The following is a 19,839-nucleotide window of genomic DNA, read 5'->3' as shown; positions in this document are numbered from 1 at the left end:
GCAACATGGTCGTTAAGTGAATCTGGCTCCCCCTATTGACTTGGCTTGTCAGAAGGTCACAAAAGGTGAATCACAGGACTCCAGGACACCGCAACCATCATAAATATGAGACAGTGGCCAGGTGTCTGAATTTTGATCACGTGACCCTGGGGATGCTGCAACGGTTATAAGTGTGAAAAAATGGTCATAAGTCACTTTTTTCAGTGCCGTTGTAACTTTGAATGGTCACTAAATGAACTGTTGTAAGTTGAGAACTATCCGTACTTCAAATAATATTGTTCAGGAAGATAGCAATAGACAGAATTTCTTGAGGGTTGCAAATACATCATAGATTCCAGCCTCATGTCCAATGTTTCCTTTAATATCTGGCATACCAGGTGCAGAAAGAAAAATGGTGCATGCCCAATCCAAGTACAAATGTATGAGCTACAATGCAAGTATCATATCAAATGTGGAAAATCAGGAGTCCAGGCAGTTCAAATGAATGTAATAATAATAATAATAATAATAATAATAATAATAATAATAATAATAATAATAATAATAATAATAATAATAATAATAATAATTTTATTTGTATACCGCCCTTCTCCCGAAGGACTCAGGGCGGTGAACAGGGCAAACATATAAAAATACAAGAATACAAAAATTAAAAGAGATTAAACAAGATGCCCAAAGCTTACAACAATAAATTAAAATACATTAAAACAATAATAAAACCCAAACCCATCACCCATCAGGCCAGGCCGGCTTGTTCGAACAAGTAGGTCTTCAGATCGCGTCGGAAGGAGCGAAGGTCGGGCGCCATCCAGAGCTCGACCGGCAAATGATTCCATAAATCCGGCGCGCCCACAGAGAAGGACCTCCCCCTGGGGGCCACCAGGCGACATTCTCTGACCGGTGGCACCCTGAGGAGGCCCTCTCTGTGGGAACGCACAGGGTGGAGGGAAATTGATGCCGGCAGCAGGTGATCCCTAAGGTACTCCGGACCCATGCCATGTAGGGCTTTAAAGACCATTACCAGCACCTTGAATCTCACCCGGAAGACAACTGGAAGCCAATGCAGCTCACAGAGCAGAGGTGTAACATGGGAGTATCGGGAGACTCCCAACACAACTCTCGCAGCTGCATTCTGCACCAGTTGGAGCCTCCGAGTGGTCCTCAAGGGCAGCCCCATGTAGAGAGCATTGCAGTAGTCTAAACGAGAGGTCACGAGCGCATGAGTGACCGTACGCAGGGCATCCTGGTCTAGATAGGGCCGCAACTGGCGCACCAGGCGAACCTGGGCGAGGTTTATTATAAGCTAATGCTCTCTACAAGAATCTGAACTACTAATGGTCAAGGGAAATTAGTGGGAGATAAGAGTAGAAGGAATTCAAGGTGGGCTGGACTTAGATCACTTGTGGGCGCAAAGGGACTGAAGACTGATGGCATGTTTGACCACAATTGAGTCCAGAATTTATGTTGCTAAGTGAGAAATTTGTTTAGTAGGTTTTGTCCCATTTTACGACTTTTCTGGCCCCATTTGTTAAGCGAATCACTGCAGTTGTTAAATTAGTAACCTGGGTTAAGTCAGTCTGGCTTCCCCATTAACTTTACTTGTCAGAAGGTCACAAGAGAGGATCACATAACCTGAGATCCTGCAACCGTCATAAATATGAGGCACTTGCCAAGCATCTGAATTTTGATCACATGACCACAGGGATGTGTGTGGGTTTATTGAGATGTGTGTGCTTATACACGCACATACCTGCTCATACAAAAGTTCATGTCCCCTTTTAGTTTTTTTTACATACAATGAATCCAAAACCGAAATTGTTATGAAAGACCAGTACAATAAAACGCAACTCTTTACTGTTGGTCTGCATCCCTTTAACAACAGCATGGAGTAAAAGGTCACTTTGATGATATGTTATTTCAGCTGCTTTTGAATTGTTCAAAGCCCATAACATTTATAAAGCCTTGCGCATGCTGTTCTTTTTTCTCTTCATTGGGGTATTACATTATTTCTCCTCATTCTTTGTTATTATTGTTCTTTGACCCAGGAGACTTACAGAACAAAGGCAGTTTTTTAAAATATGGGATGTTTGTGTCTCCAAGCTGTTTTTTCATGCCTTCCTTCCCAAAGACGGGCAATCTTACAGTTATTTGTGATGTTATTGTGGAGCAGGGTCAGAGCAAATATATTCTCTGCAGGACTGAATTTATGTCTCTATGTACTTTCACTGATTTCATTTCGCTCCAGACAAAGCATACAAGCAATAGGACATAATGCCAAAGGTTAGCAGGCTGAATAGGCCACAGGAACATAAAAAAAATCTACAATACCTTTTAATATTTCATAACAGCCTTAGAATTGATAATGTTCTATTAGAATTGCATATACATATATGCAATATATGCATACACACACACACACACACGTGTGTGTGTGTATGTGTGTGCAATTTCTCTGTATTTTGGATTTCTTATAATTAGAAATGTGATACAAATGCAATATTAATTGCCTTGCACAATCAAGATGAAGCTAGAATTAGCTTTGTGGGGTTCGCATCAACAGCACTCTGAACAACAAAAGACCACTGGTTGTTTTGCACTAAGAAAATAGTGCATTGTTTAATCTACCTTGTTGAGTTGTTGTGAGGATAAATTGAAGAAGGGAGTCCTGTACAGACCATAGATTGGAGTTGTGACTTGGTTTTAGGGTTAGGGTTAGAATCAAGATCACATGAAGCACTAATACCACTTTACAATGCCTTGGTAAGGCCACACTTGGAATTCTGCATCCAGTTTTGGTCACCACGATGTAAAAAAGATGTCGAGACTCTAGAAGGTGTTATGTATGCAGGCACCTGCATAGCAACAGCCACCAGGGGGCATTGGCCTGAACGGTTTTTGGCGGGAAACCCAGTTTCGACAGGAAACCTAGGGCCAACCCCATTGGCTGTCCGCTTACCTGGCTAGGTATTTAAGGAGGCCAGGTAACCCTCATTCCCCAGTTGGCTATCCCCTCCAATAAAGAGCTGAACTCACACTCTGGCTGGCGTCTCTTCCTTGCGTCAGACCCACTACACAATAGTGGCGACGAAGGTGGGATTGCTGCCGACCAAGAGCTGAAGTCACTGGGGAAACGCTCCGCGAGCTGAAGGGAAAGGCATTTTCCTTCCTTCTCCCCCCACGACCGCCAGCCGACCAGCCGACCGGACCACGCCGGTCACCGCATCCGAAACCGAGACCGCACACCGCACCGTGACCGAGACCGCAACCGCACTGCCATGGCAAGAGCCGGACAACCCCGCAAGTTCGACACCCGCCACCCCGAGACCTGGGCCCGTTACCTGGCTTACGTTGAACTGTACATGCGGTTCAACCAGATATCAGAGGATGGTGCGAAGGCGGCAGCACTGCTTTGCCTCGGGGGGCCGGCGCTGTTGGAGATCGCCGCGAGCCTGTTCCCCCAGGAGGCCATCAACACCGTCGCGTACCGGGACCTCGTGGCCAGACTCAACACCCATTTCAAGCCCTGGCGCTCCAAGGTGGCCGCGCAGTCACAATTTGAAAAAAGGGACCAGTGCCCCGACGAGACTGGTGCTGATTTCCTCGCCGCCCTATGAGAAGCCGCCGTCGCCTGCAGGTTCTCAAACTTGGAGGAGCGGCCACGGGACCAGCTGATCTGCGGCCTACGGGACAGGCGGCTGCAAGAGCACCTGTTCGAGAGAGAGGAGGTTTCGCTCCAGGAAGCCGAGGACGACATCCTCGCCCACGAAGTGGCCTGTGGGGCCGTCCAAGCCTGCCAGGAAATCCGGTTCGGCAACCAGGCGACCAGTGTTCACCGGCAATTTGCCTTGGAGGAGGATGACCAGAGCATCAACCTCCTCCAGCGGAAATTGACCCCAGATCAGCGAGCAGGACGGCCAGACAAGCCCAGGCCTTCCAGCAACGCCGCCAACCCTCTGAAGTGCGCAGGGTGAGGGACCAGTGTCCCGACGACTCTGGAGCCAAATTCCTTGCCGCCCTACGAGAAGCCGCCGTCACCTGCAAGTTTTCGAACTTGGAGGAGTGGCTAGGTGACAGGCTGGTTTGTGGCCTACGAGACAGGAGGCTGCAAGAGCGCCTGTTCGAAAAAGAGGAGGTTTTGCTCCAGGAAGCTGAAGACGCCATCCTGGCCCACGAAGCGGCCTGCGGGGCCGTCCAAGCACTCCAGGAGAACAGAAGCGGCAGCCAGGCAGCCAGCATCCACCAGCAGGTCACCACGACCGAGGACGAGCAGAGCATTGACCTCCTCCGACGGAAGTCAACCCCCGACCACCGAGGCGGACGCCCAGACAAGCCCAAGCCGGCGACCAACAACCCCAATTCACAGAAGTGCGCAGGCTGCGGCGGGAACCATGTGTGCAGCCTCTGCAAGTTCCGGTCGGCCACGTGTCGGGCCTACAAGAAAACTGGCCACATATATTTATGTTTATATTTATTATATTTTTATACCGCCCTTCTCCCGAAGGACTCAGGGCGGTGTACAGGGCAATAAATATAAAAACAGAATACAAAAGTTAAAAAACGATTAAATATGATGCCCAAATTTAAAACAATAATTAAAAACATATTAAAACCCCAACCCTAACCCATCAAACCAGGTCAGATTGCTCAAATAAATATGTTTTTAGATCGTGCCGGAAGGAGCGAGGGTCGGGGGCCATCCGGAGCTCAACCGGCAAGCGATTTCACAGGTCTGGCGCACCCACAGAGAATGCCCTCCCCCTGGGGGCCACCAATCGGCATTCTTTGATCGGAGGCACCCTGAGGAGGCCCCCTCTGTGGGAGCGCACTGGACGGAGGCAAGTTGATGCCGGCCGCAGGTGTTGCCGTAGGTAATCCAGACCCATGCCATGTAGGGCTTTGTAAGTCATTACCAACACCTTGAATCTCACCCGGAGGGCAACCGGCAGCCAATGCACCTCGCGGAGCAAAGGTGTAACATGGGAGTATCGGGAAACTCCCAGTACAACTCACGCGGCTGCATTCTGCACCAGTTGGAGCCTCTGAGTGGACTTCAAGGACAGCCCCATGTAGAGAGCATTACAGTAGTCTAGACGAGAGGTCACGAGCGCATGAGTGACTGTACGCAAGGCATCCCGGTCCAGATAGGGCCGCAACTGGTGCACCAGGCGATCCTGGGCAAAGGCCCCCCTAGTCACAGCTCCAATATGCTCTTCTAAAGAGAGCTGTGAATCTAGAAGGACCCCCAAGTTGCGCGCTCTATCTACGGGGGGGTAATAGCTCACCCCCCATGGCCAGAGATGGAATAATCGGAATTTCCCGGGATGCCGGCACAAACAGCCACTCAGTATTGTCAGGGTTGAGCCGAAGCCTGTTCCTCCCCATCCAAACCCGGACCGCCTCCAGGCAGCGGGACATCACGTCGAGGGCATCACTGGGTTGGTTTGGGGTCAAAATAAAAAGCTGGGTATCATCAGCATACTGATGATACCCAACTCCAAAACCACGAATGATCTCGCCCAGTGGCTTCATGTAGATGTTGAACAGGAGAGGCAAGAGGACCGATCCCTGAGGGACTCCACAAATGAGAGGCCTCAAGGTCGACCTCTGCCCCCCTGCCAACACCGACTGCGAATGTCCCAGAAGGTAAGAGGAGAACCACTGGAGAACTGTGCCTCCCACTCCCAACTCCCTGAGACATCGCAGCAAGATACCATGGTCGATGGTATTAAAAGCCGCTGAGAGGTCTAAAAGGACTAGGACAGAGGAGCAACCCCTGTCCCGAGCCCGCCAGAGATCATTCACCAGCGCGACCAATGCCGTCTCCATGCTGTACCCGGGCCTGAAACCCGATTGGTACGGGTCTAGATAATCAGCTTCATCCAAGAACAAAGGGAGCTGTTGCACCACCACGCTCTCAACAACCTTCGCCAGAAAGCGAAGGTTGGAGACCAGACGAAAGTTGTTTAATATTGCTGGGTCCAAGGCAGGCTTCTTGAGAAGAGGTCTCACCACCGCCTCCTTCAAGGCGGCGGGAAAGCTACCCTGACTCAAAGAGGCAGTAATCACTGCCTGGAGCCAGCCTCGTGTCCCATCCCGGGCCGCATAAGTCAGCCAGGAGGGACACGGGTCCAACAAACACGTGGTGGAGCTCAGCTTCCCCATGATCTTGTCCACTTCTTCAGGAGTCACAGGATCGAACTCCTCCCAGATAACATCGACAAGGCTGCCCATATCCTCATCGTCAGACTCTGCCCAGTCGGAGTCCAGACCGGTCCGGATCTGAGCGATTTTGTCCAACAGAAATCGACTAAACTCCTCGGCTCGACCCTGCAAGTGTTCCTCCCTCACCTCCTGATTAAGGAGAGAGCGAGTTACTCTAAACAGGGCGGCCGGGCGATTATCTGCGGACGTGATGAGGGTGGCAAAGTGGTTAGACCTTGCCACCCTCATCGCCGTGAGATAAGTTCTCGTAAACGACCTTAGTTGTAACCGGTCGGATTCGGATCGGCTGGATCTCCAACAGCTCTCTAGGCCCCGTCTCCGACGCTTCATCTCCCGGAGTTCCATGGAGAACCATGGAGCCCATTGGGATCTGCGCCGGGTCAAGGGCCGCATGGGTACAACTTGGTCGAGTGCCTCTGTGGCCGCCCTTTCCCAGGCTTCCACTAGGGCATCGACTGAGCTGTGGGCAAAGGAGGCAGGTGGGGGCCCAAGCGCCGCCTGGAACCGCTCAGGGTCCAGCATAGCTGGACTTAAACTCAAAAGGGAGAAATGCAGCATAGGGGTGCCCTCCACAGAATTCCTGGGGTTCAGAGTAGATGCCAGGGGAATTCACCCCACAGAATTCAAGGTGAGGGCCATCAAGCTAGCACCCACACCCAAGAACAAGAAAGAGCTACAGGCATTCCTGGGCCTGTTGAACTTCTACCATGCATTCCTCCCACACAAGGCAGCCATTGCAGAGCCACTCCACAGGCTGCTAGACAAGCAGGCAGCATGGGTCTGGACTGCTGCACACGACCATAACCTCAAGGCCTTGAAAGCACTACTGTCGGATAAGTCCACAGTAACCCATTTCATCGAGTCCAAGCCCATTTGCATCGCATGCGATGCATCCCCTTACGGTGTGGGCACAGTACTCAGCCACCTTGAGCCCAATGGGGTGCAAATCCCCATAGCCTATTATTCCAGGATGCTGTCTGGAGCAGAAAGAAACTATGCCCAAATCGACAGAGAAGCCCTGGCAATCGTGGCAGGTATCAAAAAATTCCACGATTATCTGTATGGCAGGGAGTTCACTGTCTACACAGACCACAAACCACTCCTGGGCCTGTTCACAACGGACAGGCAGACCCCACAAATCCTGTCCCCCAGAATGCTCCGGTGGTCCATCTTCCTTGCAGCCTACAATTGCAAGCTGGTGCATAAGCCAGGGAAGGAGATGGGCCACGCAGACGGTCTAAGTAGGCTACCCATAGACACCCCTGATCCAGACCCGGCCCCAGCCACACAGATCCTAGCACTGCAGGAGCTGCCAGAGTTCCCAGTTCATGCCAAGGACATTGCCAGCCACACAGCCACAGACAAAACCATGAGCAGGGTACATTCCTGGGTTTGCACAGGGTGGCAGGACAAGTCCCCGGGACGTGAGTTCCAGGCCTATTTCACCAGGCGCAACGAGATCTCCACACACAGGGGCTGCCTCCTCTGGGGAAGCAGAGTCATCATTCCCACCGCAGTAAGGGGCAGGGTATTGGACTCCTTACACGAGGGACACCCGGGGGTGGTTAGGATGAAGGCCCTGGCCAGAAGCTACCTCTGGTGGCCAGGGCTGGACAAGGACATTGAGGAACGGGTCAAGGCCTGTTACACGTGCCAGAGATCCAGACCGGAAATGCCACACGCACCCGTGCACCGGTGGGAGGCCACACACACACCCTGGTGCCGCATCCACATTGACTATGCAGGGCCATTCCAGGGCCAGCTATTCTTAGTAGTGGTGGACAGCCACTCCAAGTGGTTGGAGGTAGTCCCAGTGCCCAACATGACCTCGGGGAGGACAATCCAGGTGCTCAGAGCTCTCTTTGCCACACACGACCTCCCCAACGTAATTGTGTCTGACAATGGGCCTCAGTTTACCGCTACTGATTTCCAGGCGTTCTTGAAGGCGAACTGGATTAGGCATGCCACCTCCACGCCTTTCCATCCATCGACCAACGGGCAAGCCGAACGGATGGTAAGGATGACCAAAGATGCACTCCGGCGCATCATTAGCAGGGACTGGCACCACACACTGGCCAAATTCCTACTCGCCCAGCACACTACACCATGCGTTGCTACCGGTAACAGCCCAGCAGAACTGCGATGGGGACGACGCCTCATCACCAAGCTGGACCGTTTACACCCAGACCGGGTAGCAGCCGAGACGGTTAGGTCACCACCACCATCATCATCATCATCATCATCTTCATCGTCATCATCACCAGCACACAGTGTCCTCAACGTGGGGGACCTGGTCTGGGCAAGGAACTATGGGGCAGGGCACACATGGGTCCCAGGAACAGTGGTTGAGATAACTGGACCCCTCTCCTACATCGTGGGGGTGGAGGGGGACAGACACATAAGGCGACACATCGACCAGCTCAGAGGAAGGGTCCCTGAGTGCACACGCCCATTAACCCCCTTTAACCACCATTGACCACTATTAATTCCATTAAACCCCATTAAACCTATAAACCACCATTGACCTCCATTAACCCCATTAATGGTCAATGGGGGTTAATAGGGGTTAATAGTTGTTAATAATTGTCTATGGTGGTTAATGGTGGTTAATGAAGGTAATGGACAGGAATAGAGTTAGGATTTAGGGTTTGGGATTTGTATTTAGGATTAGAGGTTACGGGGTTAGGGGTTAGGATTAGGGTTAGGATAAGGGTTGGGTTAGGGTTAGGGTTAGGGTGTTTAACCCCCATTAACCACCATTAATCCCCATTAACCACCATTAACCTTCATTAACCAACATTAATCCCCTTTAACCCTCATTGACCACAATTAAGCTCATTAACCCAATTAACCCTAACCCTAACCCTAACCCTAAACCTAACACAAACCCTAACGCTAACCCTAACCCTAACCATCAGCCCTAACCCTAACGCTAACCCTAACCCTATCCCTAACCCTAACCCAAACCCTAACCCTTACCCTAACCCTAACCCTAACCCTAACCTTAACCCTAACCCTAACCCTAACCCTAACCCTAAAGCTAATCCTAACCCTATCCCTATCCCTAACCCTAACCCTAACCCTAACCCTAACACTAATCCTAACCCTAACCCTAACGCGAACCCTAACCCTAACCCTAACGCTAACCCTAACCCTAATGCGAACCCTAACGCTAACCCTAACCCTAGCCCTAACCCTAACAGTCAGCCCTAACCCTAACGCTAACCATAACCCTAATGCGAACCCTAACGCTAACCCTAACCCTAACCCTAAACCTAACCCTAACCCTAACACGAACCCTAACTCTAACCCTAACCCTAACCCTAACCCTAACCTGAACCCTAACCCCTAACCCTCACCCTCACCCTAACACTAACCACAAACCCTAACCCTAACCCTAACCCTAACCATCAGCCCTAACCCTAACGCAAACCCTAACCCTAACCCTAACGTGAATCGTAACCCTAATCCTAACCCTAACCCTAACCATCATTGAAACCAATTAAGCTCATTAACCCAATTAACCCTAACCCTAACCCTAACCCTAATGCGAACCCTAACGCTAACCCTAACCCTAGCCCTAACCCTAACCATCAGCCCTAACCCTAACACTAACCCTAACCCTAACCCTAATGCGAACCCTAACCCTAACCCTAACCCTAGCACTAACCCTACCCCTACTCCTACCCCTACCCCTACCCCTACCCCTAACCCTAACCCTAACGTGAATGGTAACCCTAATCCTAACCCTAACCCTAACCCTAACCATCATTGACCCCAATTAGGCTCATTAACCCAATTAACCCTAACCCTAACCCTAACCCTAATGCGAACCCTAACGCTAACCCTAACCCTAGCCCTAACCCTAACCATCAGCCCTAACCCTAACCCTAACCCTAACCCTAATGCGAACCCTAACCCTAACCCTAGCCCTAGCCCTACCCCAAACCCTACCCCTAACCCTAACCCTAACCCTAACCCTAACCCTAACCCTAACCCTAACCCTACCCCTAACCCTAACCCTAACCCTAACCCTAATCCTACCCCTAACCCTACCCCTAACCCTAACCCTAACCCTAACCCTTACTCTAACCCTAACCCTAACCCTAACCCTAACCCTAACCCTAACCCTAACCCTAACCCTAACCCTAAACCCTAACCCAAAACCCTAACCCTAACCCTAACCCTAACCCTAAACCCTAACCCTAAAGCCTAACCCTAACCCTAACCCGAACCCGAACCCGAACCCGAACCCTAACCCTTACCCTAAACCCTAACCCTAAACCCTAACCCTAACCCTAACCCTAACCCTAGCCCTAGCCCTAAACCCTAACCCTTAACCCTAAACACTAACCCTAACCCTAACCCTAACCCTAACCCGAACCCTGACCCTAACCCTAACCCTAACCCTAACCCTAAACCCTAACCCTAACCCTAACCCTAACTCTAAACCCTAACCCCTAACCCCTAACCCCTAACCCTAAACCCTAACCCTAACCTGATTGTGGTTTATGGGGTTTAATGGGGGTTAATGGATGGTTAAGGCAGTTAATGGGGGCATTGGTGGATAATGGTGGTTAATGGGGTTTAATGGTGGTTTATGGGGGTTTATGGGGTCAATGTTGGTTTATGTTGGTTAATGAAGGTTGATGGTAGTTAATGGGCGTTAATGCAATTAGTAGGGATCAGTGGTGGTTTATTTGGGGTTAATGGTTGTTAATGGATGGTAATGGGGGTTAATGGCAGTTAGTGGAGGATAATGGGGGATAACTGTGCTTAAAGGCAGTTAATGGCCGTTAATGGGTTTTAATGGGGTCAATGGAGGTCAATGGTGGTTAATAGGGGTTAATAGTTGTTAGTAATGGTCTATGGTGGTTAATGATGGTTAATGATGGTTAATGCAGTTAATGGGGCAATGGTGGTTAATGGTGGTTAATGAAGGTTAGGGACAGGATTAGGGTTAGGATTTAGGGTTTGGGGTTTGTGTTTAGGTTTAGAGGTTACGGGGTTAGGGGGTAGGGTTAGGGTTAGCATTAGGGTTGGGTTAGGGTTAGGGCTAGGGTTTTTAACCCCATTAAAACCCAATAACTGCTATTCACCCCATTAACCTCCTTTAACCACCATTGACCACTATTAATTCCATTAAACCCCATTAACCCTATAAACCACCATTGACCTCCATTAACCCCATTAAAGCCCATTAGCTGCCATTAACAGCCATTAAACACCATTAACCCCATTTACCTCCATTAAACCCAATTAACCCCCATTAATCCCATTAACCTAAATTAATCCCCATTAACCACCATTAACCTTCATTAACCACCATTAATCCCCTTTAACCATCAATGACCCCAATTAAGCTCACTAACCCAATTAACCATAACCCTAACCCTAACCCTAACACTAATCCTAACCCTAACCCTAACGCGAACCCTAACCCTAACCCTAACCCTAACCCTAACGCTAACCCTAACCCTAATGCGAACCCTAACGCTAACCCTAACCCTAACCCTAGCCCTAACCCTAACAGTCAGCCCTAACCCTAACGCTAACCATAACCCTAATGCGAACCCTAACGCTAACCCTAACCCTAACCCTAAACCTAACCCTAACCCTAACACGAACCCTAACTCTAACCCTAACCCTAACCGTAACCCTAACCTGAACCCTAACCCCTAACCCTCACCCTAACACTAAGACTAACCACAAACCCTAACCCTAACCCTAACCCTAACCATCAGCCCTAACCCTAACGCAAACCCTAACCCTAACCCTAACGTGAATCGTAACCCTAATCCTAACCCTAACCCTAACCATCATTGACCCCAATTAAGCTCATTAATCCAATTAACCCTAACCCTAACCCTAACCCTAATGCGAACCCTAACCCTAACCCTAACCCTAGCCCTAACCCTAACCATCAGCCCTAACCCTAACACTAACCCTAACCCTAACCCTAATGCGAACCCTAACCCTAACCCTAACCCTAGCACTACCCCTACCCCTACTCCTACCCCTACCCCTACCCCTACCCCTAACCCTAACGTGAATCGTAACCCTAATCCTAACCCTAACCCTAACCCTAACCATCATTGACCCCAATTAAGCTCATTAACCCAATTAACCCTAACCCTAACCCTAACCCTAATGCGAACCCTAACGCTAACGCTAACCCTAGCCCTAACCCTAACCATCAGCCCTAACCCTAACCCTAACCCTAACCCTAACCCTAATGCGAACCCTAACCCTAACCCTAACCCTAGCCCTAGCCCTACCCCAAACCCTACCCCTACACCTAACCCTAACCCTAACCCTAAGCCTAACCCTAACCCTAACCCTACCCCTACCCCTACCCCTAACCCTAACCCTAACCCTAACCCTAACACTAACCCTAACCCTAACCCTAACCCTAACCCTAACCCTAACCCTAACCCTAAACCCTAACCCAAAACCCTAACCCTAACCCTAACCCTAACCCTAAACCCTAACCCTAAAGCCTAACCCTAACCCTAACCCGAACCCGAACCCGAACCCGAACCCTAACCCTAACCCTAACCCTAAACCCTAACCCTAAACCCTAACGCTAACCCTAACCCTAACCCTAACCCTAGCCCTAGCCCTAAACCCTAACCCTAAACCCTAACCCTAACCCTAACCCTAACCCTAACCCTAATCCTAACCCTAACCCTAACCCTAACCATCATTGACCCCAATTAAGCTCATTAACCCAATTAACCCTAACCCTAACCCTAACCCTAATGCGAACCCTAACGCTAACCCTAACCCTAGCCCTAACCCTAACCATCAGCCCTAACCCTAACCCTAACCCTAACCCTAACCCTAATGCGAACCCTAACCCTAACCCTAGCCCTAGCCCTACCCCAAACCCTACCCCTACCCCTACACCTAACCCTAACCCTAACCCTAACCCTACCCCTACCCCTACCCCTACCCCTACCCCTAACCCTAACCCTAACACTAACACTAACCCTAACCCTAACACTAACCCTTACCCTAACCCTAACCCTAACCCTAAACCCTAACCCAAAATCCTAACCCTAACCCTAACCCTAACCCTAACCCTAAACCCTAACCCTAACCCGAACCTGAACCCGAACCCGAACCCGAACCCGAACCCGAACCCTAACCCTAACCCTAAACCCTAACCCTAAACCCTAACCCTAACCCTAACCCTAACCCTAGCCCTAGCCCTAAACCCTAACCCTAAACCCTAACCCTAACCCTAACCCTAACCCGAACCCTGACCCTGACCCTAACCCTAACCCTAACCCTAACCCTAACCCTAAACCCTAACCCTAACCCTAACCCTAACTCTAACCCCTAACCCCTAACGCCTAACCCTAAACCCTAACCCTAACCTTAACCTGATTGTGGTTTATGGGGTTTAATGGGGGTTAATGGATGGTTAAGGCAGTTAATGGGGGCATTGGTGGATAATGGTGGTTAATGGGGTTTAATGGTGGTTTATGGGGGTTTATGGGGTCAATGTTGGTTTATGTTGGTTAATGAAGTTTGATGGTAGTTAATGGGGGTTAATGCAATTAGTAGGGGTCAGTGGTGGTTTATTTGGGGTTAATGGTTGTTAATGGATGGTAATGGGGGTTAATGGCAGTTAGTGGAGGATAGTGGGGGATAATTGTGCTTAAAGGCAGTTAATGGCCGTTAATGGGTTTTAATGGGGTCAATGGAGGTCAATGGTGGTTAATAGGGGTTAATAGTTGTTAGTAATGGTCTATGGTGGTTAATGATGGTTAATGATGGTTAATGCAGTTAATGGGGCAATGGTGGTTAATGGTGGTTAATGAAGGTTATGGACAGGATTAGGGTTAGGATTTAGGGTTTGGGGTTTGTGTTTAGGTTTAGAGGTTACGGGGTTAGGGGGTAGGGTTAGGTTTAGCATTAGGGTTGGGTTAGGGTTAGGGCTAGGGTGTTTAACCCCATTAAAACCCAATAACTGCTATTCACCCCATTAACCCCCTTTAACCACCATTGACCACTATTAATTCCATTAAACCCCATTAACCGTATAAACCACCATTGACCACCATTAACCCCATTAAAGCCCATTAGCTGCCATTAACAGCCATTAAACACCATTAACCCCATTTACCTCCATTAAACCCAATTAACCCCCATTAACCCCATTAACCTCCATTAATCCCCATTAAACACCATTAACCTTCATTAACCACAATTAATCCCTTTAACCATCATTGATCCCAATTAAGCCCATTAAAACTTATTAACGACCATTAACCTCCATTAAACACAATTAACACCCATTAACCCCCATTAACCTCCATTAATCCCCATTAACCACCATTAACCTTCATTAACCACCATTAATCCCTTTAACCATCATTGATCCCAATTAAGCCCATTAAAACTTATTAACGAACATTAAACTTCATTAACCACCATAAACCCCCTAAACCACCAATGAACCCTATTAATTGCATTAACCCCCATTAACCCCCATTAATCCCCATTAACCACCATTAACCTTCAGTAACCACCATTAATCCCCTTTAACCATCATTGACCCCAATTAAGATCATTAACCCAATTAACACTAACCCTAACCCCAACCCTAACGCTAACCCTAATGCGAACCCTAACGCTAACCCTAACCCTAACCCTAGCCCTAACCCTAACCCTAACGCTAACCCTAAGGTTAACCCTAACCATATCCCTATCCCTATCCCTATCCCTAACCCTAACCCTAACCCTAACCCTAACCCTAAGGCGAACCCTAACCCTAACCCTAACCCTAACCCTAACCCTAACGCGAACCCAAACACTAACCCTAACCCTAACCCTAACCCTAATCCTAACCCTAACTCTCAGCCATAACCCTAATACTACACCTAACCCTAACCCTAATGCGAACCCTACGCCTACCCATACCCCTACACCTACCCCTACCCCTACCCCTAACCTTAACCCTAACCCTAACCCTAACCCTAACCCTAACCATCAGCCCTAACCCTAATGCTAACCCTAACCCTAACCCTAACCCTAACCCTAACGCGAACCCAAACGCTAACCCTAACCCTAACCGCAGCCCTAACCCTAACCCTAACCCTAACCCTAACCCTAAAGCTAATCATAACCCTATCCCTATCCCTAACCATAACCCTAACCCTAACCGTAACCCTAACCCTAACCCTAACCCTAAGCCTAACCCTAACCCTAACCCTAACCTTAACCCTAACCCTAACCCTAACCCTAACCCTAACCTTAACCCTAACCCTAACCCTAACCATAACCCTAACCATCAGCCCTAACCCTAATGCTAACCCTAACCCTAACCCTAACCCTAACGCGAACCCAAACGCTAACCCTAACCCTAACCGCAGCCCTAACCCTAACCCTAACCCTAACCCTAACCCTAACCCTAACCCTAACGCAAACCCAAACGCTAACCCTAACCCAAACCCTATCCCTAACCCTAACCCTAACCCTAAATCTAACCCTAACCCAAACCTAAACCCGAACCCGAACCCGAACCCTAACCCTAACCCTAACCCTAATCCTAACCCTAACCCTAACTCTAACTCTAACCCTAACCCTAAAGCTAACCCTAACCCTAACGCGAACCCTAACCCTAACCCTAACCCTAACGCTCACCGTCAGCCCTCACCCTAACCCTAGCCCTAGCCCTACCCCAAACCCTACCCCTAACCCTAACCCTAACCCTAACCCTACCCCTAACCCTACCCCTTACCCTAACCCTAACCCTAACACTAACACTAACCCTTACCCTAACCCTAACCCTAACCCTAACACTAACCCTAACCCTAAACCCTAACCCTAACCACCATTGACCTCCATTAACCCCATTAAAGCCCATTAGCCGCCATTAACAGCCATTAAACACCATTAACCCCATTAACCTCCATTAAACCCAATTAACCCCCATTAACCCCCATTAACCTCCATTAATCCCCATTAACCACCATTAACCTTCATTAACCACCATTAATCCCTTTAACCATCATTGACCCAAATTAAGGTCATTAACCCAATTAATCCTAACCCTAACCCTAACCCTAACACTAACGCTAACCCTAACCCTAACCTTAACGCGAACCCTACCCCTACCCCTACCCCTACCCCTACCCCTACCCCTACCCCTAACCCTAACCCTAACCCTAACCCTAACCGCAGCCCTAACCCTAACGCTAATGCTAACCCTATCCCTAACCCTAACCCTAACCCTAACCCTAACCCAAACCCGTACCCGAACCCGAACCCAAACCCGAACCCTAAATCTAACCCTAACCCTAACACGAACCCTAACCCTAACCCTAACTCTAACCGTCAGCCGTAACCCTAACCCTATCCCTATCCCTATCCCTAACCCTAACCCTAACCCTAAGACTAACCCTAACCCTAACCCTAACAATAACCCTAATGCGAACCCTAACGCTAACCCTAACCCTAGCCCTAACCCTAACCATCAGCCCTAACCCTAACGTTAACCCTAACCCTAACCCTAAAGCGAACCCTACCACTACCCCTACCCCTACCCCTAACCCTAACCCTAACGCGAACCCAAACGCTAACCCTAACCCTAACTGCAGCCCTAACCCAAACGCTAATCCTAACCCTATCCCTATCCCTAACCCTAACCCTAACCCAAACCCTAACCCTAACCCTAACCCTAACCCGAACCCGAACCTGAACCCGAACCCGAACCCGAACCCGAACCCGAACCCGAACCCGAACCCGAACCCTAACCCTAACCCTAACCCTAACCCTAACCCTAACCCTAACCCTAACCCTAACCATAACCCGAACCCAAACCCTAACCCTAACCCTAAACCCTAACCCTAAATCCTAACCCTAACCCTAACCCTAACCCTAACCCGAACCCTGACCCTAACCCTAACCCTAACCCTAACCCTAACTCTAACCCTAAACCCTAACCCTAACCCTAACCCTAACTCTAACCCCTAACCCCTAACCCCTAACCCTAAACCCTAACCCTAACCCTAACCCTAACCTGATCGTGGTTTATGGGGTTTAATGGGGGTTAATGGATGGTTAAGGCAGTTAATGGGGGCATTGGTGGATAATGGTGGTTAATGGGGTTTAATGGTGGTTTATGGGGGTTTATGGGGTCAATGTTGGTTTATGTTGGTTAATGAAGGTTGATGGTAGTTAATGGGGGTTAATGCAATTAGTAGGGGTCAGTGGTGGTTTATTTGGGGTTAATGGTTGTTAATGGATGGTAATGGGGGTTAATGGCAGTTAGTGGAGGATAATGGGGGATAATTGTGCTTAAAGGCAGTTAATGGCCGTTAATGGGTTTTAATGGGGTCAATGGAGGTCAATGTTGGTTAATAGGGGTTAATAGTTGTTAGTAATGGTCTATGGTGGTTAATGATGGTTAATGATGGTTAATGCAGTTAATGGGGCAGTGGTGGTTAATGGTGGTTAATGAAGGTTATGGACAGGATTAGGGTTAGGATTTAGGGTTTGGGGTTTGTGTTTAGGTTTAGAGGTTACGGGGTTAGGGGGTAGGGTTAGGGTTAGCATTAGGATTGGGTTAGGGTTAGGGCTAGGGTGTTTAACCCCATTAAAACCCAATAACTGCTATTCACCCCATTAACCCCCTTTAACCACCATTGACCACTATTAATTCCATTAAACCCCATTAACCCTATAAACCACCATTGACCTCCATTAACCCCATTAAAGCCCATTAGCTGCCATTAACAGCCATTAAACACCATTAACCCCATTTACCTCCATTAAACCCAATTAACCCCCATTAACCCCATTAACCTCCATTAATCCCTATTAACCACCATTAACCTTCATTAACCACCATTAATCCCCTTTAACCATCATTGACCCCAATTAAGATCATTAACCCAATTAACACTAACCCTAACCCTAACCCTAACGCTAACCCTAATGCGAACCCTAACGCTAACCCTAACCCTAGCCCTAACCCTAACCCTAACGCTAACCCTAAAGTTAACCCTAACCATATCCCTATCCCTATCCCTATCCCTAACCCTAACCCTAACCCTAACCCTAACCCTAAGGCGAACCCTAACCCTAACCCTAACCCTAACGCGAACCCAAACGCTAACCCTAACCCTAACCCTAACCCTAATCCTAACCCTAACTCTCAGCCATAACCCTAATACTACACCCAACCCTAACCCTAATGCGAACCCTACGCCTACCCATACCCCTACACCTACCCCTACCCCTACCCCTAACCTTAACCCTAACCCTAACCCTAACCCTAACCCTAACCCTAACCCTAACCATCAGCCCTAACCCTAATGCTAACCCTAACCCTAACCGTAACCCTAACCCTAACCCTAACCCTAACGCGAACCCAAACGCTAACCCTAACCCTAACCGCAGCCCTAACCCTAACCCTAACCCTAACCCTAACCCTAAAGCTAATCATAACCCTATCCCTATCCCTAACCATAACCCTAACCCTAACCCTAACCCTAAGCCTAACCCTAACCCTAACCCTAACCCTAACCCTAACCCTAACCTTAACCCTAACCCTAACCCTAACCATAACCCTAACCATCAGCCCTAACCCTAATGCTAACCCTAACCCTAACGCGAACCCAAACGCTAACCCTAACCCTAACCGCAGCCCTAACCCTAACCCTAACCCTAACCCTAACGCAAACCCAAACGCTAACGCTAACCCAAACCCTATCCCTAACCCTAACCCTAACCCTAACCCTAAATCTAACCCTAACCCAAACCTAAACCCGAACCCGAACCCGAACCCTAACCCTAACCCTAACCCTAATCCTAACCCTAACTCTAACTCTAACCCTAACCCTAAAGCTAACCCTAACCCTAACGCGAACCCTAACCCTAACCCTAACGCTCACCGTCAGCCCTCACCCTAACCCTAGCCCTAGCCCTACCCCAAACCCTACCCCTAACCCTAACCCTAACCCTACCCCTACCCCTAACCCTACCCCTTACCCTAACCCTAACCCTAACACTAACACTAACCCTTACCCTAACCCTAACCCTAACCCTAACCCTAACCCTAACCCTAACCCTAACCCTAACCCTAAACCCTAACCCTAACCATTAACCCCATTAACCTCCATTAAACCCAATTAACCCCCATTAACCCCCATTAACCTCCATTAATCCCCATTAACCACCATTAACCTTCATTAACCACCATTAATCCCTTTAACCATCATTGACCCAAATTAAGGTCATTAACCCAATTAACCCTAACCCTAACCCTAACACTAACACTAACGCTAACCCTAACCCTAACCTTAACGCGAACCCTACCCCTACCCCTACCCCTACCCCTACCCCTACCCCTAACCCTAACCCTAACCCTAACCCTAACCGCAGCCCTAACCCTAACGCTAATGCTAACCCTATCCCTAACCCTAACCCTAACCCGAACCCGAACCCGTACCCGAACCCGAACCCAAACCCGAACCCTAAATCTAACCCTAACCCTAACACGAACCCTAACCCTAACCCTAACTCTAACCGTCAGCCGTAACCCTAACCCTATCCATATCCCTATCCCTAACCCTAACCCTAACCCTAAGACTAACCCTAACC

This window comes from Vipera ursinii (genome assembly GCF_947247035.1).
Source record: "Vipera ursinii genome assembly, chromosome: 5".
In the NCBI taxonomy this organism is placed as follows: Eukaryota; Metazoa; Chordata; class Lepidosauria; order Squamata; family Viperidae; genus Vipera; species Vipera ursinii.
Note: the sequence above shows the minus strand (reverse complement) of the source record.